Source organism: Oncorhynchus nerka, linkage group LG12, assembly GCF_034236695.1.
Source record: "Oncorhynchus nerka isolate Pitt River linkage group LG12, Oner_Uvic_2.0, whole genome shotgun sequence".
NCBI lineage: Eukaryota > Metazoa > Chordata > Actinopteri > Salmoniformes > Salmonidae > Oncorhynchus > Oncorhynchus nerka.
The window spans coordinates 23486324-23514090 of record NC_088407.1 but is presented as its reverse complement, the minus strand read 5'-3'; the positions used below and the strand labels follow the sequence as shown (position 1 = coordinate 23514090).

The 27767-nt window shown below is 44.7% G+C and overlaps 1 pseudogene; it reads left to right on the top strand.

Annotated features, from left to right (window-relative positions):
* The first annotated feature begins 1282 nt into the window (after window positions 1–1282).
* Window positions 1283–22858, top strand: LOC115137978 (matrix metalloproteinase-14-like; annotated as a pseudogene).
* The last annotated feature ends 4909 nt before the right edge of the window (window positions 22859–27767 follow it).

Sequence of the window (27767 nt, the reverse complement as noted above, 5' to 3'; positions counted from 1 at the left end):
CTGCATTTATTGTTGATGCATTTTGGCAAGGGGCTGAGACAACGGGGATGGAAATTAAATGAATAGTGAATTGTCTGCCTAACTTCTTGTCGTTCTTTTTGACAGTTTACATTATCCTGGGCTATTGTTTTCATTTATTATGATTAATGAATGTTCATATTTATACAGCCGCAGAGTCTACAGCTGTTTCTTTACCTCACTGAAATAGGCATCACATCTGGAAGAGGGAGGCACTTCCTCTCTCTCTTTATCTCAATTCTCTCAATTCTCTGTTCATAAACACAAACAGACCCCACAGAGCCCCAGGACAACAACACAATTAGACCCAACTAAATCATGAGAAAACAAAAAGATAATTACACATTGGAAAGAACTTACCAAAACAAACTGGAATGCTATTTGGCCCTAAATAGAGAGTACACCGTGGCAGAATACCTGACCACTTTGACTGACCCAAAATTAAGCAAATCTTTGACTATGTACAGACTCAGTGAGCATAGCCTTGCTATTGAGAAAGGCTGCCGAAGGCAGACCTGGCTCTCAAGAGAAGACAGGCTATGTGCACACTGACCACAAAATGAGGTGGAAACTGAGCACTTCCTGACCTCCTGCCAAATCACCATATCAGAGACAGATTTCCACAGACCCACAAGTCCAATTTTGATTAACTCCCATATTTATTGGGTGAAATACCACAGTGTGCCATCACAGCAGCAAGATGTGTGACCTGTTTCAACAAGAAAAGGGCAACCAGTGAAGAACAAACACCACTGTAAATACAACCTATATTTATGTTTATTTATTTTCCATGTTATACTTTAACTATCATTATAACACGGTATATATACATAATATGACATTTGAAAAGTCTTTATTATTTTGGAACTTTTGCAAGGGTGATGTTTACTGTTAATTTTGTATTGTTTATTTAACTTTGGTTTATTATCTATTTCACTTGATTTGGCAATGTAAACATATGTTTCCCATGCCAATAAAGCCCTTATTAAATTGAATTGAAATTGAGAGAGGAAGTTCCTCCTTCTTTCAGATGTGAGGCCTACATCAATGAGGTAAAGACACGGCTGTCGACGCTGCTGTAGTTCTTCTCTCCCTCTCTCTCTCTCTCTATATATATATATATATATATCGCTCTCTCTCTCTCGCTCTCTCTCTCCCTCTCTCTATATCTCTCTCTCTCTCTCTCTCTCTCTCGCTCTCTCTCTATATCTCTCGCTCTCTCTCTCTCTCTTTCTCTCTCTCCCTCTCTCTATATCTCTCTCTCTCTCTCCGCTGAGCGCGTTGACCAACCTCGTCCACGCGTCAGAGAGCGATGTCTTAATAGTCACACAGCGAGAAAGAAAGTAACTTGTGGAGACAAAGGAGAGAGGAACTATGAAGCACTGAGATCGCAACGATTTCCCCCCACCCAACATCTGGATTTGAGTTTTTGGAATGACTTGTAGGATGCTTTTGTTTTTTTACATTTAGTTAAGATTGTTGGTGCCACAAAACATTTGTTGTGCAGAACTTGAAGTGTGGCAAGAAAGTATCCATGAGAACAGATTAGAGTACAATATTGTTTTAAAGGTAATCGCTAGGGATTATAATTGATAAAAACGTGGAAAGCCAATAGAAACTGTCCGGTTGTGAAGCTCTTTATCGAGTATTTTTGGGGTAACTCGCACATACAGAGGAATGTTGCCCCGGCTCGAAAATGTGATCCAGCTCCTGACGCTGGCGTGCGGACTGTTCTTTGGAGTTGTTTCAACGGAAAACGAAGTAAAAGCAGAGGTAAGTCATTTTGTCGATATGCAGACACTTAGAAACGCAATTAAAACAAACTATTTAACTAGTATAATAAGATACTTATAAAGATACTTTGGTTAAGGTTTATGGGAGAAGGGGTGGGAGTATATCACCTACAGTGTGTGTTATAGGCCTAGTGTCGTCTCTTGTTTCTGTACTAGTCCGTATAATTGACTCTATGTTCTTCTTTGTTTTTCATGATGGTTGACCTCTTCTCAATTGAGTATAGTAAGAAATAAAAAATGAAAAGGTGGCAGCGGTAGCCTCAGGATTAGAGAAGCCGGCCAGCATCCAGAGGGTTGTTTGAATCCCAGTGCTGAAGGGGGGATGTAGCGCGGATTGAGCTGGTAACCAGGGGGTTGTTTGAATCCCAGTGCTGAAGGGGGATTTAGCGCGGATTGAGCTGGTAACCAGGGGGTTGTTTGAATCCCAGTGCTGAAGGGGAGATTTAGCGCGGATTGAGCTGGTAACCAGGGGGTTGTTTGAATCCCAGTGCTGAAGGGGAGATTTAGCGCGGATTGAGCTGGTAACCAGGGGGTTGTTTGAATCCCAGTGCTGAAGGGGAGATTTAGCGCGGATTGAGCTGGTAACCAGGGGGTTGTTTGAATCCCAGTGCTGAAGGGGAGATTTAGCGCGGATTGAGCTGGTAACCAGGGGGTTGTTTGAATCCCAGTGCTGAAGAGGAGATGTAGCGCGGATTGAGCTGGTAACCAGGGGGTTGTTTGAATCCCAGTGCTGAAGGGGATATTCCCTAGAGCAATGAAATTAACCCCCTGTGTGTGTGTGTCGGGAGACAAATTTCCATCTCACGTGGACTAATAAAGTATATTTTAGCAGTAGCATCAAAGGGTGAGAGGACATGTGTCCGGTTCAGTAGAAAAAGAGATGGAAATGCCATGACACATTTTGTGGTTTAAACGAGGCGGGGTGAGGAGGGTTGGGGGAGTAGGAGTTGTGGAAACTCAAGTCAACTGCTTTATACTAAGGAACTGGGGCTTGTGTGTGTGTGTGTGTGTGTGTGTGTGTGTGTGTGTGTGTGTGTGTGTGTGTGTGTATGTGTGTCTGTGTGTGTCTGTGTGTGTGAATGTGTGTGCGCGTGTGTGTGTGTGTTAGGGTAATGGATTTCATCTGTACTGAGTGGTGGTAGAGACAGGAGACTGGAGAGGAAGTGATTAGGTCCCTGTCATGACGTCTCTAGCCTGGGGTAATTCTATATCTGTCCTCCTCGGGCATTCCAGAACTCTCTATCCATCCCAGAGTACTTTAAGCATATAACCCAACACATCAAGAAGAACCATTGTTAGCCATGACTGCAATAGCCAATGTCCAAGTCAACGGTATCCAATGGTGCTCATGCATTGCTCCAGTCTTTCTCAATGCAGGCCTGGTCTACATATAGAGCTCGTTCTTATTAAGATAGACAGGATGCTTGGAGGAACTCAGGTTCTGACTCAGTAACCACAAACAGCTGCAGTCTTAGTCAGCCAGACATGATGGATGTCCAAAATGGCACCCTATTCTAAAGTGTACTACTTTTAGGGAATCAGGTACCACTGAGTCAGCCAGACACGGTCAATCATTGCACTGTCAGTCAGAAATGCCTGAGAGACAATGTACCACATCTATGACCTATAGCATTGTAATAATAGTGTAACAACTGCACACACAGCACTGAGACAGTAATAAAGCGTACACAGTGTCACAATAAGACTGCAAATGTTGTCCATGACAGATCTAGGATCAGTTAACCCATCCCAAATCCTACCCATAATGTCTCCCGAAGGCCCATCAAATTTGCCCATGCTCCTATGGGAGTAGGCAGAAGATGCCCCTTATCACACGATCAGATTCCCCAAATCCCAAAGAATGCCATAAGGAATATATTGAAAGATCTGAACCTGGAACAGCAGTTAGGGGAAACGTCTACCTCCTCCGCTCATATGCTCCCATAGCAGGCATGATGAAAGATGGGATTATCACTAATTACCAGTTTCACTATTCCATCACCTGTATGGAAAGGTAACCTATGATTAACTCAATGATGTATGTTGTGTGGGAGAGATGAAGAACGGGAAATTAATGGATGACTTTCATAAAACCACAGAGAGTGATGAATAGGAATAGGTAATAGATCAGGTTGAAAGCACAGGCGGGTGCGACTTATACTGTGACATTCTGGGGGGGTCTCCATTTTTTTTCATGGGACTTCATGTGTTTTTAATAATAGTGAAAACATGTCATTTAACGGTACAAATATGTGTTACCTTTTCGTTTTAGCATGAACCCAACCAGTCATCTTATTTAGCCAATCAAATCACTTCAAAAAGTAGGACGACCTGCTCAGGTTCGTGCTCTGTGCGCTCGCGTCGTTTGACGAATAAAACACCAGAAAGTGTAACGCCATTCAGCGATTGCCATTGGGTCTGCATGAATTGATGTGTCCTGTTGACAAAAGGATCATTATGTAGAGAGAAACGTTTGTACACCTGAACAGGGGCTGAGATACGTGACTGTCCCCGGATGACAAGTGCAGACACACAGGGAATTTTATTTTAATGACACAGAGGTGGGAGTGTTTGTTTAATTTGGAATAACTGGAGCAGTACAAATTGCATATTAAACAAATAGAAGAAAGGTTCAATTAGTTTGCCTTTGTTGCATTTAGGGGGACTCATGTCTCATTCAGGGGTCTGAGACCCCCCTGGGCCCCCTGTAATTTCCACTCTGATGTTATGCCTACAAGATAACCATTAACGGTATAACAACAAAGACAACTCAGTAGGAGTGACATATTCAGACATTCCTTTCATGGATTTCTTTGTCTGGATTCACTGCCGCCTGATCCAACTTGATAGGCCATGGAGGCTAAGCCTACAATTTAACTTGAAGCTGTGATGAGTGAGGAGACTGGATGAGCAAATATTCACAGTCATAGTGGAACAAAATATAGGCCCAATGGAACAAAATATAGTCCCAATGGAACAAAATATAGTCCCAATGGAACAAAATATAGGCCCAACTTCACTTTGTGAATCATTTTGTCTTTATGCACATACTATAAACCCAATAGAGGTTTCCTTTATTTAGTTATATTTGTGTTTATTCACAAAAAAACATCCTGTCTCACTTTTATTAAATTGCTGGTTGGACTTTATTTTAGCCAAAGGAAGTGAAAAGGAATGCAAACAAGATTCACAACATATCTGTCTGAATCTGAAAGTCCTTGAAGTTCTCTTCAAACACGATAACAGCAGACATCTGGAGGCAAGGTGACTAGCGTGTCTTAGGATCACAGGGAGGGAGGAGGTCATGAGGGGACAAATCCCATATGTGTTGGGCCCGTGGAAATATAAATACTAGAACGGAAATATATTCTCAGAGCTCAGAAATTAGACCGTGTGTGTACATACAATATGTCTATCGCTGGTTCACCCATCACAGAACATTGACGTGAATGGGAATGTCTGTTCTAGTCATTCTATTTCTATGGTTGGGCTTGGGCTCTCCCGCTGGGTCCTGAGGAGTCTTTGTTGTTTTTGTACGGTTGCAGCACGCTGTTGGACACCTTTGGTGAAGTGCTGGTGCATGCTGCTCATACACGTGCTCGCTGTCACTTAAAAATGTTCAGGGAGGACAATATTCAGTTCATCTGATCTGCCACATGGGAAACAAACCAACTCGATGAATGTCTATGGAGAGATGGTGTGTTTATCCATTCCACTCAAGTACTATCGCTGCAGTTTCCATCCTAGAACCCAGGGCCAGATTAATGCAGGGGCTTAGCGGGGCTAAATCCCTGGGGCCATGAGGAACCAAACAAACAAAAATCTATAATAATCCTATTTTTTAAAATGTTTATAATAATAATACTAATAATAAAGGAAATATATGTAGTATATATATATATTTTTTTTTTTCTGCGACCGCCAACCACAGGAGGACTCAGGAGCCCGCTCTCAATGAGTGTAGACAGGCTGCTGCTACCTGCTGCTGCTCTACTAATTGTCAGATGGGGGAGGAAAGCACTTCGTGACATCTGCATATGTAAAAAAGGGCTTTATAAATACATTGGATTTGATTTAAGGGGCCTGGGTAAATGGTTAAATAGGGGGGCCTGCTTTGATTGGGTAACAGATTAATAAAAAATAAACTGTATAATAAATAAATGTGGCTGGTCAATTGAGTCCGGGGCTGGGCCCCAGCCCATAGGGGGCCCAAGAGGCCAAATAAAATAGATAAATATATTATGTCACTTTTTTGTTATTATATTTGTTTGCCCAAACACAGGAGCCCACTCTCAGTGTTCAAAATACAACTGAGAACATAATATAGCCACAGAGGATGAATAGTTTAAAAAAAATTAAGATTAAGTTTTTATCACAAGCACATACAGGTATCTGCCAAAATAAAGGACACACTAACATAAAGCATCTTAAAAGGGTGTTGGTGGGCCACCACAAGCTGCCAGAACAGCTTCAATGCACCTTGGCATAGATTCTACAAGTGGACCTAAACCATGCCAAGTAAATGTACATTTGCAATTTGCAAATTAATTAATTAAAAATCCTAAAATGTGATTTTCTGGATATTTTTTCTCATTTTGTCTGTCATAGTTGAAGTGTACCTATGATGAAAATTACAGGCCTCTCTCATCTTTTTAAGTGGGAGAACTTGCACAATTGGTGGCTGACTAAATACTTTTTGCCCCACTGTATACTGTATCCCCCTTTACTCAACTGTTTCCTTTATTTTGGCAATTACCGGTTTGCCTACAGTCGGGAAGGCAGTCGTTTGGGCAGCATGCACACCAAATATACAGCTTGTTGCATTGTGGCCATAGAAATATAATCCATAGAAGGGTTTTGTAACCTCTTACCCTGGTAATTTGACTGTTAAACTCATGGGTACACTAGCAATGGATGCCAGTCCTGACATTAATGGGAACTACCATCTATGGATTATATTTCTGTGGTTGGTTGTGGCTGTTGGTTTGCCTTTTGCAGATTTCAAAATATATGTGCAGGAAAAAATAATACTAATCTATCTGTAGAACCAATAGAAGAAGAAAATGTCTCAACAACTCACAATTTGTAGCTGACAGCAGCACTGTTTTTCAAAGTATCTCATCTTGAGATAGGCTATTGCCAAGACGAGCGCATTGGTCATCACCGTGAGTAGCCTATGGCTTAATCTTCATCATTAGGTGAGTCAGTGTGCCACTGAAAATTATATTTAGTAGCCTACTGTAGCCTATGATATATATACTATATATATATTTCCTCCTAGTATTGTACAATATGTGAGTCGATTCATTGGCCTGGGATATTGTTTGTTTGAATTCAAGACCCAGAATGATCTCAGTTTGTCAGTCAGACTAACCACTCATTTCGGTCATTTGTGTGGTATTAAAAAATATTAAGCTAATGTCTTCTTGTCATCTAAATGATGTCAAATAGCATGAAATGCGTTTTTAAAAGGCAGATTTTTTTTCTGACCCTACTAATAAAAAGAATGTCCCCATGTGTGGAAATCCTAAAAACACCTCTGCCCTGCTAGAACTGCTCATTATCTGTATAACAGTAGACTTATTCGGGTTTAGCCATCGTGGCCCAGTTGATTAATTACATGTATGAACCCAAGTTAGGACATTTGAGGCTCACAAATTGAACTCATGATATGTTCAGTAATAGGTATAGAGCCTCTTTGTTGGGTTTGGTGTGATTGTGCAGACTGGAGCACGCTAGTACCCAGTGTTGGCTGTGCTTGCTCAGCATGCTCGAAGGTGTTAGAGTAGCCAAATGTGTTATCAGGTCCTTTAACATAGCATGCAGGCGTTCTGCATTGTGTTAAGCCTATATACACAGCAACAGTACTTTAGTTAGCGTTAGCATGTATCGCCTGTGTCGGTGTAAGTGGGTGAGAGATGTGGGACACCACGCTAGGAGGTCAGGCAGTCTAATGTGTGTCTCAGACTCCAAACTCGCTTATGACCAAACTCTGGTCTCTGTTTTTTCTTTTCTTCCATTGGCATCGTCCGAGGGGAACAACTGACTCAGTCTCTACTCTGTCTCCCTCAATTTTAGATTCAGCTTTAATGCTTCTGTCCCCTGTCCGTGTCTTTTCTCCCCTCTTCTTTGTCATTCCATACGTCAATCCCTTTCAACATTTCCTTGGACATTTCTGCCTTTCCTTTTTAGTCACTCTTCCACTCTCAGCCTGAAGGATGAAAGACGAGGGACAGGAAAACTATACCACTACTTTCTCAGCCCTGAAGGATGAAAGACGAGGGACAGGAAAACTATACCACTACTTTCTCAGCCTGAGGAAAACCAGATCCACTGTAGAAGACGTGTGGACTGAGAGGGCTGAAGACTGATTCTGTTTTAGCAGATTGCTTGAAACCCAAATATCTGCAATATTTCCAATACCTTCACACTTGGCAGAGTTGCTAGATGTATTATGGTAGAGGCTGGTATGGAGCTTAAATAAACAAATGAATACAGGGGTTTTCAAACTGGGATACTGCAGGGGGTCCGTGATCATTTTTTTAATGTGAGAAATATGTATTTTGATGAAAATCGCTGGCTACAACAGAATACTGTTGTGGATACAATGTTTATGTCTCTGTGTCCTGTCACGCCCTGACCTTAGAGACCCTTATTTATTCTCTATGTTTGGTTAGGTCAGGGTGTGACTCGGGTGGGAAAATCTATGTTTTCTATTTCTTTGTTGTTTTGCCATGTGTGTGTGTGTGTGTGTTTCCCAATCAGAGGCAGCTGTCTATCGTTGTCTCTGATTGGGGATCATATATAAGTTGTCATTTTCCATTTGGGTTTTGTGGGGTGTCGTTTTCTGTTTAGGTTGTTTCCCTGACAGAACTGTGCATTTTCGTTTTATCCGTTTGTCATTTTGTTTGAGTGTTTTTTGTGAACATTAAATATGAACCATTTCCACGCTGCACGTCTCATTCCGACGACGATCATTACATGTCCAGTATGAAGGAAGTTAGAGGTAGTATCATGAGCCAATGCTAACTACCTCACTCGTCTAGAAGAACAGTTAGAACGCTGCCTGTTCCTGTTCATCCAACACTGGGGAAGTCGATAAACGGCTTAATTGACAAAATCTCAAACTATCCCTTTAATATAGAGGAAATTACAGTCATTGGAGCGAATTACAGTTTTTTTTTCTGGATAGAAAATTCTTAGGCGGGTCATCTGGTAATGCTTGGGATGGAAAAACAGTTTCAGTGTACATTTCAAATGACCAAATCCAGATAGGAAGCTTGCAGAATCGATATTGAACTATATACATTTTTAAATAACAAGTATTCTCTCAGTCATTCAGGCCAGATGCCCATTGATTTAGTTATAATGTTTGAGCAGAGGAACACAGCATTAACCATGGCAAAATGCATGGAATTGCAGGGAATTGGCTTTAAATCTGCAAAATATTCTCTCAGCTCGATTGAAAAATTTGTAAAATTGCAGAAAATTAGCTTTACAACAGCAAAATGTTTTCTCTGCCATCAAGATACAATACCTTTACCTTTCTATCTTATAGGCTATACTTATATATATTACATTTGATACTAATATATGTAGTTTATCCTCTTCCAAAGAACTGGGGAGGTGAAAAAATATGACTTTTACTTGCCATCATCATTCACCTGATGATAAGACAAGATATTCGTTTTTTTGCAAACATTTGATGGGGGTCTCTGGGGCGCCAGTTTGCCTGAGCGGAGATCCCAGGGCAAGAAAAGTTTGAGAACCTCTGCATTAGTACACAACTAAGTGAAATCCATGCATGTTTATCAACCCAACTGTGTGTAAACCCGACTGAATCGTCTCTCCTTCAACACAAACTTACAATTGAATATGTTGTTGCAGTCACAGCATTATCGATCTGTTATCATTTCTATGACTATTATCAAACAGCGATGCCTAGGTACTAGTATGTTTTCAGGCCACTTTATCCTCGGGGTGTCTTAGCAGTCTCGTGACTGTCTGACCAATAGTTGCACCTGATCTCACCGTCATTTCATGCGATGTTATAGGACATTATGAATCATTATCTGCTGTTCCTGGAACTTCCTGCTGGTTTAAGTTCATGGCGGGCTTTGTTACTAATATTGGACCAAGTCTATCTGCCATGTACAGTGCCTTCGGGAAGTATTCAGAACCCTTCACGTTTTTCCACATTTTGTTGCGTTACAGCTCAGGTGCATCCTGTTTCCATTGATCATCCTTGAGATGTTTCTACAACTTGATTGGAGTCCACCTGTTGTAAATTCAATTGATTGGACATGATTTGGAAAGGCTAACACCTGTCTATAAAAGGTCCCACAGTTGACAGTGCATGTCAGAGACAAAAAACCAAGCCATGAGGTTGAAGGAATTGTCCGTAGACCTCTGAGACAGGATTGTGTTGAGGCACAGATCGGTGGAAGCTTACCAAACAAATGTGGCATTATTGAAGGTCCCCAAGAACACAGTGGCCTCCATCATTCTTAAATGGAAGAAGTTTTGAACCTCCAAGACTCTTTCTAGATTTGGCCGCCCGGCCAAACTGAGCAGTCAGGGAAGAAGGGCCTTGGTCAGGGAGGTGACCAAGAACCCGATGGTCACTCTGACAGAGCTCTAGAGTTCCTCTGTGGAGATGGGAGAACCCTCCAGATGGACAACCATCTCTGCAGCACTCCACCAATCAAGCCTTATGTTATAGTGGCCAGACGGAAGACACTCCTCAGTTAAAAGCACATCTAGTGAAATGTCTGATGAAACCAAGATTGAACTCTTTGGCCTGAATGCCAAGTGTCACGTCTGGAGGAAACCTGGCACCATCCCTATGGTGAAGAATGGTGGTGGCAGCATCGTGCTGTGGGGATGTTTTTCAGTGGCAGGGACTGGGAGACGGGAAAGATGAACGGAGCAAAGTGCAGAGAGATCATTGATGAAAACCTGCTCCAGAGTGCTCAGGACCTCAGACTGGGGGCGAAAGTTCACCGTCCAACAGGACAACGACCCTAAGCACACAGCCAAGCAACGCAGGAGTGGCTTCGGGACAAGTCTCTGAGTGTCCTTGAGTGGCCCAGCCAGAGCCCGGACCTGAACCCGATCGAATATCTCTGGAGAGACCTGAAAATAGCTGTGCAGCAACTCTTCCCATCCAACCTGACAGAGCTTGAGAGGATCTGCAGAGAAGAATGGGAAAAACTCCCCAAATACAGGTGCGCCAAGCTTGTAGCGTCACACCCAAAAAGACTCAAGGCTGCTAACGTAAAAGTGCTTCAACAAAGTACTGAGTAAAAGGTCTGAATACTTATGTAAATGTCATATGTCTGTTTTTTATTTGATTATACATTTGCAAAAATGTATAAAAACCTGCTTTTGCTTTGTCGTTATGGGGTATTGTGTGTAGACTGATGAGGGAAAAAACGAGTTAATCAATTTTAGAATAAGGCTGTAACGTAACAAAATGTGGGAAAAGTCAAGGGGTCTGAATACTTTTCAAATGCACTTTATGTCATCATTCTACTCCTGGTTCTATTTATCTGATATACACACGTCACACAGCCTGTCTATGTTGAAATGCATTTCCTTAGAATACATTCATCACTGCAAAAATGCCTAACTTATATGGGCTTGCGTCTGTTTACAAAAAACGCATTCACATGGACCCTAGACTATGACCACACACACCTGGGTTTGTATTTACCCCCAAGGCCAACAATAAGCGACGTTGAATTCCTAATAAATAGATCCGTTGACTGTGAGCGCTTGCTGGGAGTTCCACAGAAGAGGTGCGTGGGGGGGAGAGAGAGAAAGGGAGTGAGAGAGATATAGAATGAGAGAGAGGGAGAGAGAGAGATATAGACTGAGAGAGAGGGAGAGAGAGAAAGGGAGAGAGAGAGATATAGACAGAGAGAAAGGGAGTGAGAGAGATATAGACTGAGAGAGAGGGAGAGAGAGAGATATAGACAGAGAGAGGGAGAGAAGGAGAGAGAGAGATATAGACTGAGAGAGAGGGAGAGAGAGAAAGGGAGAGAGAGAGATATAGACTGAGAGAGAGATATAGACTGAGAGAGAGGGAGAGAAGGAGAGAGAGAGATATAGACTGAGAGAGAGGGAGAGAAGGAGAGAGAGAGAGATAGACTGAGAGAGAGGGAGAGAAGGAGAGAGAGAGAGATAGACTGAGAGAGAGGGAGAGAAGGAGAGGGAGAGTAGTCTTCTCAGTGTGAGGGAAACCTTTCATCCTGATGGAGCTGAGTGTGTTTTCACAGAGCCAGACACGTCACCACAGTGGAGCCACAGCACACACTAGGAGCAGTCAGATAGAGACAAGGAGTGAGAGATGGAGAGAGAGAGAGGGAGAGAGTGCAAAGAGGGGGGAAGGAGTTTGTGGGAGAGGGCGGAAAGAAATACAGACGTGGAGAGAGGTTGGGGTTTGGGTGGTGAAGAAATGTGAGGCAGGTTAAGAAAGATGGAGGAAAACCAGAAGGGTTATGATACTGTGCGTACACACCATATCACAAATTGCTGAAAGAAGGGGCAGGCATTGACATGATTAGAGTGGGAGAGTTTCCCTTACTGTGCAGCCCACAACTGAACCTGGTTCTTTGTCTCTCTGTCTGCCTTCTGCTGTGGTTGTGTGTGGTCATATCTCTGGCCAGGTACAAGCCAGACGTTTCCTCGCCGTTTCTCACTTACACTCCTCTCTTTTACTCCCTCATTTCAATTGCTATTGATATTAAAGAAGACCTCTCCACTAAAACGACATGAGATAGAGACATTGTCAGAAAGAGGAAGAATGACTATATTCACCAAACTAACTATAAAATGACGTAGACAGTCAGGGTTGGGGGTTTTCTGGGTTGACAGAAGAATTCTCTGTAATTGCACCGACTGAATGTGTGGTAAAGATTGTGACACTCACTGGCTGACTGTCTGTGCAGCATACACATACACACACGCACACACACACACACACACAGACACGCACACACAGACATGCACACACACACCACAGGAGGTTGGTGGCACCATAATTGGGGAGGACGTGCTTGTGGTAATGGTTGGAGCGGAATCGGTGGAATGGTATCAAATACATCAAACACATGATTTCCACATGGTTTCCACCTGGTTTCCACATGGTTTACACCTGGTTTCCACATGGTTTCCTCATGGTTTCCACATGGTTTCCTCATGGTTCCCACATGGTTTCCACCTGGTTTCCACATGGTTTCCACATGGTTTCCTCATGGTTTCCACCTGGTTTCCACATGGTTTCCACATGGTTTCCTCATGGTTTCCACCTGGTTTCCACATGGTTTCCTCATGGTTTCCACATGGTTTCCTCATGGTTCCCACATGGTTTCCACCTGGTTTCCTCATGGTTTCCACATGGTTTCCTTATGGTTTCCACATGGTTTCCTCATGGTTCCCATATGGTTTCCACATGGTTTCCTCATGGTTTCCACATGGTTTCCACCTGGTTTCCACATGGTTTCCTCATGGTTTCCACATGGTTTCCTCATGGTTTCCACCTGGTTTCCACATGGTTTCCTCTTGGTTTCCTAATGGTTTCCTCATGGTTTCCACCTGGTTTCCACATGGTTTCCACCTGGTTTCCTCATGGTTTCCACCTGGTTTCCACATGATTTCCACATGGTTTCCACATGGTTTCCACCTGGTTTCCACATGGTTTCCACATGGTTTCCACCTGGTTTCCACATGGTTTCCACATGGTTTCCTCATGGTTTCCACCTGGTTTCCACATGGTTTCCACCTGGTTTCCTCATGGTTTCCACATGGTTTCCTCATGATTCCTCTGTACTCATATTGTCTCTCACCCCACCCACTTGCCTCGTATTTACTCATCTTGTCTCTGATCCACCCACCCACACACACACACATCCTTGTCTATGTTTTATAACATCACATAGGACTCATCTCCATCAGGTTTATGTTTGAGGATCAGTCTCTCGCTCTGTCTCCTCTCCCTCTTGCTCTCTCACTCTCTCTCTGTCTCCTCTCTCTGTGCCTCCTCTCTCTTTGTCTCCCCTCTCTCTCTCTTTCTCTCTCTCTCTGTCTCGTCTCCTCTCTCTCGCTCTCTCACTCTCTCTCTCTCTTCTCTCTCTCTCTGTTTCCTCTCAAGTCCATTCAATTTAGTGCTTTGTTGTCATGGGAAACATATGTTAACATTGCCAAAGCAATTGAAATATAATACATCTCTCTCTTTCTCTCTCGCTCTCTCTCTCTGTCTTTGTCTCCTCTCTCTCCTCTCTGTCTCCCCGCTCTCTCTCTGTCTCTCTCTCCTCTCTGTCTCCTCTCTCTCTCTCCTCTCTGTCTCCTCTTTCTCTCATAGAGAGACTGTTGCGCTGAGCACTGATGAATGGCTAAAGATCATATCCTAGCTGTTTTGGTTGGAAAACTAGGAACAGAAACTTGAGCAGCTCTGCATGACCACTCTTGTGTTTGAGAGCGAGACAGAGGTGACACTTTAGAACTTACAAATTATTCCGGTGAAATGTTTCTGAAACACCATAGTCTGTTTTTCATTCTGGTTAAATATGATCTCACCTGGTGAAAGGCAGTTCTCCTGCCACTCAGATGAAGCATAGATATTATTTCTTAGATGCTACTCCTTTCTTCCTCTGCATGTCGGGTCTGGCAGTGAACCCCCCAGGTTCTGCCTGAGAGGATTGAAGAAGTTCTAGTCATCCCACGTCTGAAATGACATCCCTGTTTATTATGGTTCTCCTGTGTTTTATTTGGCTCTATTCTCCTCTCTCATCTCTCCTTACATCCCCACAACAAAGTCTCAGTTCCCTTTCATTCTGCCCAGCATATCAAGCAGGGGAGATTGTGAGGATGGGATTGATTTTATGGTATAAATAGAATATTAGTAACTCTTGCAAAAAGAAGAGGTTGGCTGGCTGGCTGGCTGGCTGGTTGGGTGTGTGTGTGTGTGTGTGTGTGTGTGCGTGTGCGTGTGTGTGTTCAGTCTGACCAGTCTCTTTCTGTTTGCTGTTGTAAGGAAGGCAGTGTGTGTTCCTGGTCAGCTTGGCATTGCTTTATGCAAACACTGGATACTGAGCTCCCAACCACCCACACACATACGTATACAGTCTTTCTCTCCCTCTCTCTTTCCCTGTCAATCTCTCTGGCACACACACACACATTCAGACTAGCACTGTGAGTAGGCCAACAGGCACACCCACACAGACACACATTTCGGCACACAATAATCCAAACATAGACATCTTTACAACAACATCCTGCCTCGTTCAGTATGACTGTATGGCTAATCATTGACTATCACCATGAATGGGTTGGTTTCTGTGTTGTTTCTGGCTGATGTGGTGGGAAACTTCACAGAGAGGGGAGGGAGGGGGAGAGGGGGGGAGGGCGAGAGAGGGAGAGTATGTGTGTGTGTGTTTAGGCAATACTGTCAAAGACATGCCATGTAACCACATACGAGTGTCGTTTTCAATCTTTGTCTGCAAATACATTGTATTCACCAGTGTCTAACCCTCCTTGTGCCCCTCTCTCTACCCCCCAGGTGTGGCTGCAGCAGTATGGCTACCTGCCCCGGGTGATGTCCGAGCCCAGGCTATCCGTTCTCCCAAGTCCATCACCACAGCCATCACAGCCATGCAGAGGTTCTACGGCCTCGCCGTCACCGGCTCCATCGACATCAACACCCTACAGTGAGTACCAATGACACTAAATGGAGGGCTAAGCAGAGCAATGACTCCTGCTGACCTGAGATACATAATCACTGTGTGAATTGCACTGCTAATACAGTTGCATTTTTATTTTTTATTTTGACCTTTATTCAAGTCAGTTAATAAAGAACTAATTCTTATTTACAATGACGGCCTACCCCGGGCAAACCTGGACGGCGCTGGGCCTGTTGTGCGCCTCCCTATGGGAGCAACCTCACTCATAAAGCCCCATAGCATTTGATGTTTTTAGGGCACAAAAGAATCAAAGAGTCTCAGGACAACTCAGAAATGAAATAGTTCATGGCACAGTGAGTGTGATTGACAGGTGTGTCTTGCTGTTGCCAGAGCGATGAAGCGGCCGCGTTGTGGCGTCCCGGACAAGTTTGGCTCTGAGCTGAAGAGCAACCTGAGGAGGAAGAGATACGCTGTACAGGGGCTGAAGTGGGACAAACAAGAGGTCACATTCAGGTGAGACTACAACACTGCTTTAGTACGACAACACAAAAGTCCCAGATCTGTATGTGCGCTGGCCTCCTCCATTGTGCAAGCCAAACATTTGGCATGACAATGAGTGACAGGGAGTTGGAAGGATGGCACAAACAGACTGGCACTTAGGCAACGGTTGTAATGTCTGTGTAAGTCTTGTGAAAATGTTTGTTTAATTTGAATCAGACTAAATGTAAATGAACCAGGATCTGATTCTAAAGGAATACTGATTCAAATCAAAACAGATTCATATTGAGTATCAAGGAAGAATTGCAAAAAGTTCCACAAAAGAATGCAGAGGAAGAGCCAGTACATCTCTTTTATCTTTAAAATGTACTAACGTCTGCTATTTCCTCCCTGTCCCTCTCCTAGCATTCAGAACTACACCCCTAAGATTGGGGAGTACGCTACATACGAGGCCATCCGCCGGGCTTTTAAGGTGTGGGAGGCCGCCATCCCGCTCCGCTTCCGAGAGATCCCTTACAGCCACATCCGGGACAAGGTCGACAAGTACGCTGACATCATGCTCTCCTTCTCCGAGGGTTTCCACGGCGACAGCACGCCGTTCGACGGCGAGGGCGGCTTCCTGGCTCACGCGTACTTCCCCGGCAACGGGATAGGGGGCGACACGCACTTCGACAACGCCGAACCCTGGACGACCGGCTACGTCGACCAAGGAGGTAAGAGACAGAGGAATGGAGGAGGGGGGAAGGGGAAGAAGGAAGGGAGATGGACAGAAAGAGGGTTTTCACTGGGTTGCCGTAATACAATCATTCTCAATTATACTGTACTGGTAGGGCGTCTGCACTTTGTTAGGTGAACGTGCTGCTTTTCGTTTCTATTCAAACAGTCTCTTCCCATCTGCTCGTTCCTCCTCTCTCAATTCAAGGGGCTTTATTGGCATGGGAAACATGTGTTGTGAAATAGATAATAAACAAAAGTGAAACAAACAGTAAAGAAATAACAAAAATGAGCAGTAAACATGACACACAAAAGTTCCAAAAGAATAAAGACATTTCAATTGTCATATTATGTCTATATACTGTGTTATAATGATGTGCAAATAGATAAAGTACAGAAGGGAAAATAAATAAACATAAATATGGGTTGTATTTACAATGGTGTTTATTCTTCACTGGTTGCCCTTTTCTTGTGGCAACAGATCACAAACATTGCTGCTGTGATGGCACACTGGTATTTCACCCAATAGATATGGGAGTTTATCAAAAGTGAATTTGTTTTCGAATTCTTTGTGGGCCTGTGTAATCTGAGGGAAATATGTGTGTCTCTCAAATTCAAATAGCTTTATTGGCATGACAAACATTGTCTAACTATTGCCAAAGCATCGATGTTCCAACTTTATCGAGTTAAATACATAGTAGTAATAGTAATAATAAAAGTATCTTTCCCTCTCTCTCTGTCCCTCTCTCTCCAGGTAATGATGTGTTCCTGGTTGCGGTCCATGAGTTGGGTCACGCCCTGGGTCTAGAACATTCCAACGACCCGTCTGCCATCATGGCTCCATTCTACCAGTGGATGGACACAGAGAACTTCCAGCTGCCTGATGACGATCGCCATGGCATCCAGGCAATCTATGGTGAACACCCAGTTCCGTTGGAATGCTGTAGCTATGTTCCTGGACTGTTACGGCAACATTCAACACAAACTGTCTCTTCTTTGTAATGGTTCAGGAATGCTAGAAAGTTCTAATCTAGTTCAGCATTACACAGCATGAAGGACGTTTCAAATCACATTCGGTTCAGAAAGCATTCTGTTCACTTTGGGAATTCACTCAGCCCCCTCAGTTCTACCTCTGCTTATAGGCGTTCCTTATGTTGTCCTGACTGTGTTCCACCGCAGGGTCGTCCGGAGCGCCACCCCCTCCCCCCCGCCCCACCAGACCCTCCAAGCCAGACCAGCCTGGACTCGGACCAGACGTCTGCGAGGGACACTTCGACTCCATCGCCATCCTCAGGGGGGAGATGTTTGTCTTTAAGGTACGTCTTAAACACAGTGGCAAACTTAGACATGAGGATACACACGGACATGAATACAATAGACCACAGGACACAGAAACACACACCGATACACATTGCATTGATGTTGACATAAATAGACTTAGTTACATACAGTGAGGACTGAATGACACAAAATGACCAGAACCTAGGTGTGTATATGCACTATACAACGCAAACAGGATCAGTGGTTGTGGTGTGTGTGTACAGCTATAAAGTGTACTAACACTGTGTCTCTGTCTCTCTGGCGCAGGATAAATGGCTGTGGCGTGTTCGGAACAACAAGGTGCTCCAGGGTTACCCCATGCCCATCGGTCACTTCTGGAAGGGACTGCCACCAAACATCAACGCCGCCTACGAGAGGAACGATGGCAAATTTGTGTTCTTCAAGGGTAGGTCTAGTTTTTAATTATTTAAGAGGACCTTTCATTCATAACAGTTCTGTCTAGTAGTTATTCATTGTTGTTGTTTTTACAGTATGTAGATGACTTCAGATGTATGTAGTCATGTTTTTTATTCCCTCCCTCTAGGTGACAAGTACTGGGTGTTCACAGAGTCCAGTATGGAACAGGGTTACCCTAAGACTCTGAAGGAGCTGGGCACAGGGCTGCCCAAAGACAAGCTGGACGCTGCCCTCTTCTACACCCCCACCGGACAGACATACTACTTCAGAGGGACCAAGTGAGTCTGTCTTTATGTCTGTCTGTCGGTGGGTGAGTCTGTCTTTATGTCTGTCTGTCGGCCTGTCTGTCGGTGGGTGGGTGAGTCTGTCTTTATGTCTGTCTGTCGGTCTGTCTGTCAGTGGGTGAGTCTGTCTTTATGTCTGTCTGTCTGTCTTTACGTCTGTCGGTGGGTGAAGCTGTCTTTATGTCTGTCTGTCTGTTGGTGGGTGAGTGTCTTTATGTCTGTCTGTTGGTGGGTGAGTGTCTTTATGTCTGTCTGTCTGTTGGTGGGTGAGTGTCTTTATGTCTGTCTGTTGGTGGGTGAGTGTCTTTATGTCTGTCTGTTGGTGGGTGAGTGTCTTTATGTCTGTCTGTCGGTGGGTGAGTGTCTTTATGTCTGCCTGTCTGTTGGTGGGTGAGTGTCTTTATGTCTGTCTGTTGGTGGGTGAGTCTGTCTTTATGTCTGTCGGTGGGTGAGTGTCTTTATGTCTGTCTGTCTGTTGGTGGGTGAGTGTCTTTATGTCTGTCTGTTGGTGGGTGAGTGTCTTTATGTCTGTCTGTCTGTTGGTGGGTGAGTGTCTTTATGTCTGTCTGTCGGTGGGTGAGTGTCTTTATGTCTGTCTGTTGGTGGGTGAGTGTCTTTATGTCTGTCTGTCGGTGGGTGAGTGTCTTTATGTCTGTCTGTTGGTGGGTGAGTGTCTTTATGTCTGTCTGTCGGTGGGTGAGTGTCTTTATGTCTGTCTGTCTGTTGGTGGGTGAGTGTCTTTATGTCTGTCTGTCGGTGGGTGAGTGTCTTTATGTCTGTCTGTCGGTGGGTGAAGCTGTCTTTATGTCTGTCTGTCTGTTGGTGGGTGAGTGTCTTTATGTCTGTCTGTTGGTGGGTGAGTGTCTTTATGTCTGTCTGTCGGTGGGTGAGTGTCTTTATGTCTGTCTGTCTGTTGGTGGGTGAGTGTCTTTATGTCTGTCTGTCTGTTGGTGGGTGAGTGTCTTTATGTCTGTCTGTCTGTTGTGGGTGAGTGTCTTTATGTCTGTCTGTTGGTGGGTGAGTGTCTTTATGTCTGTCTGTTGGTGGGTGAGTGTCTTTATGTCTGTCTGTCTGTTGGTGGGTGAGTGTCTTTATGTCTGTCTGTCGGTGGGTGAGTGTCTTTATGTCTGTCTGTTGGTGGGTGAGTGTCTTTATGTCTGTCTGTCGGTGGGTGAGTGTCTTTATGTCTGTCTGTTGGTGGGTGAGTGTCTTTATGTCTGTCTGTCGGTGGGTGAGTGTCTTTATGTCTGTCTGTCTGTTGGTGGGTGAGTGTCTTTATGTCTGTCTGTCGGTGGGTGAGTGTCTTTATGTCTGTCTGTTGGTGGGTGAGTGTCTTTATGTCTGTCTGTCTGTTGGTGGGTGAGTGTCTTTATGTCTGTCTGTCGGTGGGTGAGTGTCTTTATGTCTGTCTGTCGGTGGGTGAGTGTCTTTATGTCTGTCTGTTGGTGGGTGAGTGTCTTTATGTCTGTCTGTTGGTGGGTGAGTGTCTTTATGTCTGTCTGTCGGTGGGTGAGTGTCTTTATGTCTGTCTGTCGGTGGGTGAGTGTCTTTATGTCTGTCTGGCTGTTGGTGGGTGAGTGTCTTTATGTCTGTCTGTTGGTGGGTGAGTCTGTCTTTATGTCTGTCTGTCGGTCTGTCTGTCGGTGGGTGAGTCTTCTCTTGATTTGTCTCTCTCCCTCTCTTTCTTCATCCACTATCCTCCACTCTCTTACATCTATCTACCCATACCTATCCTCTCTCTTTCCCTCATTCTTTCTCCCTTCCCTCTCCATTACTGACTTCCCCTCTCTCTCTGTCTGTCAGGTATTACCGTTTCAATGAGCAGTCCCAGACTGTGGACAGAGACTACCCCAAACCCATCAACACATGGCAGGGTGTCCCCGACAACATCAAGGCTGCCATCATGAGCGAAGAAGGATGTAAGTGTGTGTGGGGGACAGAGAGTTGCATGCCTGCATGTTTGAACGCTATCTTGTGTCAGTGTCAAATAGCATTTCTATGAACGAGTGACCACATTAGCATAACACCTCAACATATATATAATATAGTAGAATATCTGAAGCTCGTAGTAAAGTCCGTGTTTGTATGAACTTCCTTTTCCCCCCAGCCTACACCTACTTCTATAAAGCCAACAAGTACTGGAAGTTCAACAACCAACACATGAGGGTGGAGTCGGGCTACCCCAAGTCGGTGCTCAGCGAATGGATGGGCTGTGCAGGGGAGGAGCCAAAGAAGCGGGACGGCAAGGAGGAAGTCATCATCATCGAGGTGGAGGAGGGAGAAGGCGGGGCCACGGCGGCGGCCGTGGTGATCCCCCTCCTCCTATTGGTCTGCGTGGTCCTCACTCTGGGAGCCCTGCTGTTCTTCAGGAAGTACGGGACGCCACGACGTCTCCTCTACTGCCAGAGATCTCTACTGACTAAGGTTTAGAGACGCACGGAATGAACCAATGACGCAGAGGGACTGAGAGAGATAAAGTGTCTGAACGAATTGAAAGTTTGAAAGAAAGAGGGGAGAGGGAGGGACAGGGTGAGGAAACAGAGGAGGAAAGGGGGGTGAAAGAAGTTGGATTGTGTGGTAAGCGAGAAGAGGTAAGGTCATGAGGGGTTGGTTGGTTGGACGTTGGGGTTTGGTCCATTGGTTGGGTTGTATATACCACAGACAGAGGATGAGATAGAGAGAGAATCTGAATTAGGAAAGATGTGTATTTGTATGTTACCTATTTACATGTACAGCTCTGCGGGTTTGAGATCTGGACCAGGCCCCAACACACAAAGAGATGATGATGATTGTGACCAACATCCTGTGTAGTTGACACCCCATCTGCAATACATCTACTATCATGTCCCTCCCTCCATTCTATCCTTCTCCCCTTCGTTTTCCTCCTCTCCTAAATCCTCCCTCCCATCTGCTTGACGACTCCAGCTGAACCGCTGTCTGAATTAAATGTCTCACCCTGCAGTATATAATATACTTTCTTGTTTCATTTTTGATTTCGCTCTCAAATCAGGCATGATCACAAACAATCATCTCTCTCCTCCTTGTTTCCCCCCTGTGCTCCAGCTACAGTGGCACATAGCCACCACAGGAGATTGTTGGCACCTTAATTGGGGAGGACGGGCTCGTGGTAATGGCTGGAGCGGAATAGGCGGAATGGTATCAAACACGTGGTTTATATGTGCATGATGCCATTCCATTCGCTCCGTTCCAGACAATATTATGAGCCGCCCTCCCCTCCACTGATAACCACATCAGGTCTTATAGCTGTTGCAAAGGGAATGTAATAGGGTGCTCTCCCTACCCAGGGCTGAAATGAGACAGGCTCAGAAATGAAGGCCATGTCAGGAAGAGAGGTGCCAAGATGGCTGCCGTTTATACACATTGACAATGACATTTGACCTCTGTAGTAGTCCACACAAAAAAAAAATGCTTTTCCTCCCAGTTGCTGTACATGTTTCTCTGTACACCTCTGTTTAAACCATATCTCAAATTGCTCAAGCCCTCAGTACAGAGCCTGGTCTCAGTAAGCAGTCAACGTTGGATGGAATTAAAGTAGCCATTTTTACTCAATTAAAGCCAGTTTCAATGTTACTACAAAGAAAAGCGGTGTAGTTAGATCACATAGTACCCTCTCCAAATGCTGATGTCTTATCGTGGTCTTTTTTTTGTTTTGGTACCATCATTGTAAGAAATGTTGTTGTTATTATTATGACTATAGTTATTATTATTGTTGTTCTCCGGGCGTAGTCCTTTGGTAAATTGTGTTTGTTGTTTTTATACATTGTCATTTTGAGTCCTGCTGGACAGAGGCTATAACGTGACAAGGGTTGAATCTAAATGGATCCCATTTTTCCATTGAAGTGGTGGACTTGGACAGTACAGAGGGGAGGGGGTATTTTAAGATTTTGGAAAATGTTTCCTTTTTTTCGAAACACTTATTTTCCCATTGATTGGTTGGCATATAAAGACAATCAAACAAAACTATTTATAAGTCATTCTGATGGTGCTTCATGTTTTTTTTTTTGTATTACACAAATCAAATAACAATAACAACAATGATAATGGTAATGATATTTATAATGATAATGATATTTATAATGATAACGATATCAATAAAAAAGGGAATACATTTTGTTTTGGCCAATTTTTCAACTTTTTGTATTTCATGCATTAAATTGAAATAAAAAAATATTTTCTAAAAGGTGATTTTCTCCTGGCCCAACACACACACAGACACTCGCTCACTCTGGAGAAGAGAATGGCCTTCAGACTGCTGTCTCATACACAAATAACAGCCTGGCCTCAACACTATTCAAACAGGTTTATAGGGGCTGGATTCAATCCGTATGGTGAAATTATCGCGGAAGATACACATAAAAATGTAGATCATTTCCCGATTGAGCAGACAGACATACATTTACCGTGAATGCAGTCTCCGCGACAGCGGGAACATTGCCTTTAATTGTCAATCACGCTACGGATTGAATAGAGCCCTAGGAATGCTTAGCGAGCTCAGAATGAAGAGCTGGTTCTGTGTTGTTCCATCTTGTTGTTAACAAGCTATTGTTTACAGCTTACCAGGGGGCATGGATAAAGAAGAGAGGAGAGGAGAACCTAGTTGAACCTGGGAGGGTGTTTTGGACATGGCTGGAGTCATGAGCCCCGGGAATGGAGAAGTGGAAAAAGTGATGGAATGATCACGTTTTTCTTAGTGCAGTGTTCCAACTGAGTTCTATTAACGCCATCTGGAATTCTTAAAACATCTGAGCCTCCAGCCCCAACCCAGCAGGAGGGAGGGAGGGAGGGAGGGAGAGAGGGTGGGGGGAGGGAGGGAGGGAGGGAGAGAGGGTGGGCGGGAGGAGGGAGGGAGGGTATACGTTCATTTAAGAGTGAGGTGTCCAGTAAAGCTGAAATGATACGAAACTTTTTCTAAAACTTATACTAAGAAACAGTCTAAACTTGTTACCACCCTCCCCCTCTCCCTTCCACTCTCTCTCACACCCCTATCCCTCCCTCTCTCACCCCTATCCCTCCCTCTCTCACCCCTATCCCCCTCTCACACCCCTATCCCTCCCTCTCACACCCTATCCCTCCCTCTCACACCCATATCCCTCCCTCTCTCACCCCTAGCATTTCCTCCTCCGCTCTCTCCCCCTCTCTCTCTCTCAACCCTAGCATTTCCTCCTCCGCTCTCTCCCTCTCTCTCTCTCACCCCTAGCATTTCCTCCTCCGCTCTCTCCCTCTCTCTCTCACCCCTAGCATTTCCTCCTCCGCTCCTCTCTCTCTCTCTCTCTCTCTCTCTCTCACCCCTAGCATTTCCTCCTCCGCTCCCTCTCTCTCTCTCTCCCTCCCTCTCTCTCACCCCTAGCATTTCCTCCTCCGCTCTCTCCCCCTCTCTCTCTCTCTCTCTCAACCCTAGCATTTCCTCCTCCGCTCTCTCCCTCTCTCTCTCTCACCCCTAGCATTTCCTCCTCCGCTCTCTCCCTCTCTCTCTCACCCCTAGCATTTCCTCCTCCGCTCCCTCTCTCTCTCTCTCTCTCTCTCTCACCCCTAGCATTTCCTCCTCCGCTCCCTCTCTCTCTCTCTCCCTCCCTCTCTCTCACCCCTAGCATTTCCTCCTCCGCTCCCTCTCTCTCTCTCTCCCTCCCTCTCTCTCACCCCTAGCATTTCCTCCTCCGCTCTCTCTCTCTCTCACCCCTAGCATTTCCTCCCTCCGCTCTCTCCCTCTCTCTCTCTCTCTCTCTCTCTCTCTCTCTCACCCCTAGCATTTCCTCCTCCGCTCTCTCCCCTCTCTCTCTCACCCCTAGCATTTCCTCCTCCGCTCTCTCTCTCTCTCTCTCTCTCTCTCTCTCTCTCACCCCTAGCATTTCCTCCTCCACTCTCTCTCTCACCCCTAGCATTTCTTCCTCCGCTCTCTCTCACCCCTAGCATTTCCTCCTCCGCTCTCTCTCTCACCCCTAGCATTTCCTCCTCCGCTCTCTCTCTCTCTCACCCCTAGCATTTCCTCCTCCACTCTCTCTCTCACCCCTAGCATTTCTTCCTCCGCTCTCTCTCTCCCCCTAGCATTTCTTCCTCCGCTCTCTCTCACCCCTAGCATTTCCTCCTCCTCACCCCTAGCATTTCTCCTCTCTCACCCCTAGCATTTCTTCCTCCGCTCTCTCTCTCTCTCTCTCTCTCTCACCCCTAGCATTTCCTCCTCCACTCTCTCTCTCACCCCTAGCATTTCCTCCTCCACTCTCTCTCTCACCCCTAGCATTTCTTCCTCCGCTCTCTCTCACCCCTAGCATTTCCTCCTCCACTCTCTCTCTCACCCCTAGCATTTCTTCCTCCGCTCTCTCTCTCACCCCTAGCATTTCTTCCTCCGCTCTCTCTCACCCCTAGCATTTCCTCCTCCGCTCTCTCTCTCTCTCAGCCATATTTCCTCACCCGCTGCAAAGTAGTTATTTTGATGAGGTCTCTAACAGAAACCCCTCTTTCTCCTCCTCCACCACCCCTCACCAAGTATCTCTGCTCTGTTCTCTCCTCTCTTCCCATTCCCCCATCCCCTCTCTCTATTTCTCCTCTCTTCTCTCTCCTTTCTCCACATCCTTTAACTGTTTATGTGCCCTCTTGCAGGAGATTCTTCAGAATCTAGCTCTGTTTGGATTGGAATCCATTCAACAGATATTTCTGATCTCTCTAACTTCACAAAATGTAATAATTTTCGCTCCATTAAACACTTGTTCATAACTTTCTCAAGCTTCACTCTAGTGGCTTCTAATGTGGATCTTCTTTCAGACTTTCCATTCCCTCTCTCCCTCGTCCCACATCTGTTCCTCTCTTCTCCCCTCTCCATGTCACCTGGTATTTCCATCTCATACTGTAACTCATTTCTCCCACTAGGCAGTATTACAAACATTTATCTTCTCAAAATGATTTCCATTCCGACACTCCATCTGTATCTATTAGTATCTATCCTGCTTCCTAGTCATTTTATCCCTACCTATATCTACATATTTACTTCAATTACATCATACCCCTGCACATCGACTCAGCTATATACACAGTGTTCCAGTACTGAGTCAAAAATAACTTAGCTATATACACAGTGTTCCAGTACTGAGTCAACAATAATTTAGCTATATACACAGTGTACCAGTACTGAGTCAACGATAACTTAGCTATATACACAGTGTACCAGTACTGAGTCAACGATAACTTAGCTATATACACAGTGTTCCAGTACTGAGTCAACAATAATTTAGCTATATACACAGTGTACCAGTACTGAGTCAACAATAACTTAGCTATATACACAGTGTTCCAGTACTGAGTCAACAATAATTTAGCTATATACACAGTGTACCAGTACTGAGTCAACGATAACTTAGCTATATACACAGTGTACCAGTACTGAGTCAACGATAACTTAGCTATATACACAGTGTACCAGTATTGACTCGGTACTGAATAATAAGCTATATACAAGGGGTACCAGTACTAAGTTATCATTGACTCAGTACTGGTACCCTGTGTATATAGCTGAGTTATCATTGACTCAGTACTGTTACCCCGTGTATATAGCTGAGTTATCATTGACTCAGTACTGGTACCCCGTGTATATAGCTGAGTTATCATTGACTCAGTACTGGTACCCCGTGTATATAGCTGAGTTATCATTGACTCAGTACTGGTACCCCGTGTATATAGCTGAGTTATCATTGACTCAGTACTGGTACCCCGTGTATATAGCTGAGTTATCATTGACTCAGTACTGGTACCCCGTGTATATAGCTGAGTTATCATTGACTCAGTACTGGTACCCCGTGTATATAGCTGAGTTATCATTGACTCAGTACTGGTACCCCGTGTATATAGCTGAGTTATCATTGACTCAGTACTGGTACCCCGTGTATATAGCGGAGTTATCATTGTCTCAGTACTGGTACCCCCGTGTATATAGCGGAGTTATCATTGACTCAGTACTGGTACCCCGTGTATATAGCTGAGTTATCATTGACTCAGTACTGGTACCCCGTGTATATAGCTGAGTTATCATTGACTCAGTACTGGCACCCCGTGTATATAGCTGAGTTATCATTGACTCAGTACTGGCACCCCGTGTATATAGCTGAGTTATCATTGACTCAGTACTGGTACCCCGTGTATATAGCTGGGTTATCATTGACTCAGTACTGGTACCCCGTGTATATAGCTGAGTTATCATTGACTCAGTACTGGTACCCCGTGTATATAGCTGAGTTATCATTGACTCAGTACTGGGACAAAGGGCTCAGATAGGAGGAATGTTTCGTGGCGGGAGAGCATCTCACACACGCTCATATAGATTTGTGCTCCGGAGAAATAGAGCAGGCAGCGATGTTAGTCAGTCTAGATGGGCGCCCCGCCCCAACAACATTCAGACCTCAGCCTCAGCACTCCTAACCCAGCCAGGAAGTGGGCTGGCCAGCTGCATGCAATTCAACCTTTGGGTAACCTACATTGAGGCACACTCTAAAGTATCTCTCACACACACACACACAAGTATGGACTAACACACATGAACACACATACACACCCAAAGACACAGCCATGGAAGTTTGTATGGCAGAAAGAGGGAGAAGAACATTCTTTTGCAGTCTGAGTGTCTGTTTATCCCATCTGGAAAAACAAGAAGTGGAAAACCACAACCTCTCCAGTATATCGAGCACAGCACTATCAACAGGACAGTTGGCCGACAAGTACAACAGCGAGAGACTGAGATTTCATGTAACTCAACATAACACAGAGGTTACACACTTGTCAGGAGGTGACACCCTCACCAGGACTTGCTGAATCAGGCCCTCCACAAACCACAACCCACCTCTCAATCTGCAGGCTCCCTCACCCTGGCCCAGTCATATCTGTCAGGAAACCTCTCTGCTTCGTCTCAAGCCTGTGGGCATAGGGCCGCAGTAACTTTTTAGCTGAATCTCAAACACTACCCCACCACATCAGGGGGATGAGAACTCTTGACCCTCTTCTCCTCCTTGCTCGTCTTTTCCTTCATCCATTCTTTTCCT